Source organism: Vulpes lagopus, chromosome 2 (genome assembly GCF_018345385.1).
Source record: "Vulpes lagopus strain Blue_001 chromosome 2, ASM1834538v1, whole genome shotgun sequence".
Classification (NCBI taxonomy): Eukaryota; Metazoa; Chordata; class Mammalia; order Carnivora; family Canidae; genus Vulpes; species Vulpes lagopus.
In genome coordinates, this window is record NC_054825.1 from 165962868 (window position 1) to 165967073 (window position 4206).

Sequence of the window (4206 nt, forward strand, 5' to 3'; positions counted from 1 at the left end):
CCATCCTCTGGCTGCCGTGTTGTGGGGAAGCTCAAGCCACCTAGAGAAGCCACATGTGTGTACTCCAGTCAACAGTTCCCACCTGAGTCCAGCCTTCAAATGATCTCAGCTCAGGCACCAGACATGTGATTAAGGAAACTTCTAGATGATTGTAGCTCCCAAGCATTTGACTCACTCCCTGACCATTCGACCATTTACATCTTCCCAGTTGAGGCCCAGCCGTCACATAGCAGAAACACACTATCACTGCTGTACCCTGTGCGAATTTCTGGCCCACAGAGTTAATGAGTATAACAAAACAGTTGTCTACACCACTAAGTTTTGGGATTTCTTCTCAGGCAGCAAGAGATCAGTGGAAGATCCTGCAAAGGTGAAATGCAGCAAAGATGAATGATGATTGATAAAGCATTACTGCAAAAGAAAACAAAGTAACAGCTTTAAATCTCCCAAAAAGATTCCCCCAAGCAGATTTTTCAAGCAGTGCACAAAGATTCGCTTTCATGGGGTTTCAATTCCGTGGGATTGTTTCAATGAAATAGTATCATCACCATCAACTAGATTTTCCAGCTTGTGAGTTGAATAGGAAATAAGTTTTCCACTTTCAGACAGTTACTTTTAGCAAAGAAGGGAAGCTTGATAGTCTGGTGACATGTCACCATCAACAATGCTGGTCAAAGATGTCTTGTTCCCTCATAAGCCATTTTGTATCATAAATGGGCAACAGAGAGGTCAGAAGAGCCAGCTAGCAGTCGTCCCTGTTACTATATTACACTGGCAACTAAATTTTGGGCAGCCGGAGTGGCTCAGTGGTTTAGCACCACCTTCGGCCCAGGGTGTGATCCTGGAGACCCGGGATTGAGTCCCACATCGGGCTCCCTGCATGGAGCCTGCTTCTCCCTCTGCCTGTGCCTCTGCCTTTCTCTCTCTCTCTGTGTGTGTGTGTGTGTGTCTCTCATGAATAAATAAATCTTTTTTAAAAATCCTGTAATTTTGAAAAAATAAAATAGTGGGGGCACTTGGGTGATTCAGTGGTTGAGCGTCTGCCTTTGGCTCAGGTTGTGATCCCAGGGTCCTGGGATCAAGTCCTGCATCAGGCTCCCCACAGGGAGTGTGCTTCTCCCTCTGCTTAGGTCTCTGCCTCCCTCTGTGTGTCTCTCATGAATAAATAAATCTTTTACAAAAATAAAATTGTGATACAAATTTAAAAGTTTTAATAACATTTCAGATTTATTCCTATATTCTCCAACTTTTATTCCATAATGGCAATCTTCACCTGTGACCAAATACTCAGCCATTCAGTATTTTGTCAAAATATGTATTTGGTCCTGACACATAGCCAGCTCTTATTATTATTGTAACAGCAGGAATTCTGATGGATCTTCCCAGTATTGCTCAAACTTCTTTTACGCTCTCTCCAGTGACCTGGAGTTTGTTCTGGGATGGTTGAACCGGTGGTCCTGGAAAGTAGCCAGAGGGTATGTATAACTGCTACCAAATGGGATGTTCCTGTTAGAAAATTCTGGCAACTCGTACTGAAATCTAGTGCTAGTCCATGGAACTGTTGTGAATTTGCTGATTGAGAGTAGTTCAATTAAGAAAGCACAAAATCCTGATGGGGGAGGAAGACGGTGGCTAGAACTCTCATACATGGTACCTGGCTGGGGGCAATGCAAATTTGGGCAATGCAATGCAACTCTTTAACTGTACCTACTAAAGCAAAAATGTGTATAAACTCTACAATTTAGGAACTCCAATCCCAGGTGCATATGCCAAACAGAAACATGTTCACTAAAAGCCATGGGTGACGATATTCTTTGCAGCACTATTCATAATAGCTGTAATCTAGAAGCTACCCAAACGCCAATCAACAGTAGAATGGATAATTGTGGCATGTTCACACAATTAAATACTACTCGATTAGAAAGAGTGATCTACAACTACACACAACAGTATAGACGAATCTTGCAACCATGATGTTAAGCCAAGGAAACCAGACACACACACAAAAAAACAGACAAAAGCATGTACATTGACTCTATTTATTATACGGAGTACAGAAAACAGAATCACTCTGTTATTAGAAGTCGGGACAGTGGTTTCCTGTGGAATGTCTTAATGACTTGAAATGTAGGACTCTCAGGGGGAGGGAGAGCTGGTGATGTTCTCTTTCTCTTTGTGGGTGTTGGTTATGGGTGTGTTCAGGCTGACAAATTCAGCACGCTCTATGCCTGTGACATGTGCACTTTTTGGTAAATATTTTATACTGCAATAATAGGCTTTACTGTTTTGTTGATGGGTTGGATGTGAAATGCAAGGGAAACCAAGCAAGAGAGACTCCTAAATTTTTGGCATGAGCAACTAGAAGGAGAGGGATGCCGTTTCTTTTTATATGGGGAAGGTTTGATGGAGAATGCATTTGGGGTGGAGGGGAGAAGGTGAACACAAGTTTTGTCTGGGCCACGTTGAGTTTAAGATGCTGGTTGAGGGTCTCCAAGACCACACTCAGGTTCAATGGTTTCGTAGGACTTATGGAACTCAGAAGAGTTATTGTACTTGCAGTTATAGTTTATTACAGCCAACAGATACCAGTTAAAATCAGCAAACGAAAAAGAATAGATAAGATAGAGTCCAGGAGAGACCAGGCATGAGCTTCAACTTGTCTCTCCCGGTGGAGTCATATGAACAGTGTTAACTTTTTCTTTCTTTTTTTTTTTTTTTTTAAAGATTTTATTTATTTATTCATGAGAGAGAGAGAGGCAGAGAGGCAGAGATACAGGCAGAGGGAGAAGCAGGCTCCATGCAGGGAGCCCGACGTGGGACTCAATCCTGGGACTCCAGGATCACGCCCTGGGGCGAAGGCAGGCACTAAACCACTGAGCCACCCAGGGATCCTTAGTGTTTATTTTTTCCATCAACAATGGGTGACAATGCATAGGGTATTGCCAACAGGGCAGCTCATCTAAGCCTAAGTGTCCACAATGTTAATTTCTGAGTCTATCACATAGGTGTGGAACATCTGTGTAATTGAGCTTAATTACTCAGCCTCCAGCTCCTCCAGAGGTCAAAGTGATGGTGCATGGGGGCACCTGAGGGCGCCTTGGTTAAATGTCTGCCTTCAGCTCGCATCATAATCCATGGGTCCTGGGATTGAGCTCCAGGTCAGGCTCTCTGCTCAGTAGGGAGTCCGCCTCTCCCTCATGCTCTCCCTCTCTCAAATAAATAAATAAAATCTTTATATTAAAAAAAAAGTGATAGTGCATGGCCCAAGGCCCCCACCATGAGTGGTGGTGTTAATATAGGATACCCAGGGGTTTAGGGGTTAACTAGGAGCCAGTCAAGAGCCACTCATTTCTTTTCTTTTTTAAGATTTTATTTATTTGAGAGAGACAGAGAGAGTGAGAGAGAGAGCATGAGTGAAGAGAAGAGAGAGAAGCAGACTCCCTGCCCAGCAGAGAGCCCAATGTAGAGCTCAATCCCAGGACCCAGAGATTATGACCTAAACTGAAGGCAGGCACTTAACTGCCTGAGCCACCCAGGCATGCCCTGAGCCACTCATTTCCTTTTTTTTTTTTTTAAGATTTTATTTATTTATTCATGAGAGACACACAGAGAGGAGAGAGAGAGACAGAGACAGAGACAGAAACACGGGCAGAGGGAGAAGCAGGCTCCATGCAGGGAGCCCGACGCCGTAGGACTCGATCCCTGGACTCTAGGATCACGCCCTGGGCTGAATGTGGCGCTAAACCCCTGAGCCATCCAGGCTGCCCCAAACCACTCATTTCTTTGGGATGTGCAGATTTGGACAACCCAGGCCTGCTGAGTTAACCCCCTCATTGCATGGATGCCAATGAGTGTATCAATCAGGCATCAATCAGAGAAGCAGATTGCTAAGTGTTCCAAAATATGTAAAAGATAATTAAGTAAATATTTAAGAGAGATTTTAAAAATGTAATTTGTTTTTAAATATCAAAAGGAATTTGTAAATATATATTTGTAAATGTACAATGACCTGTATACATATGCGTGCCTGTATATATATATATACATATACGTGTATGGGTGAGCGTGTGTGTGTGTGTGTGTGCACGCGCGTGTGTGTTCAGTGGAGTCACCTAACTGCTCCCTCTCCTATCAAGGAGTCGCCCTGATTACCAGCGGATCTAAAAATAGTTTCGAAGCACCCTTGATGGAAGTCAGTGTGGTGGT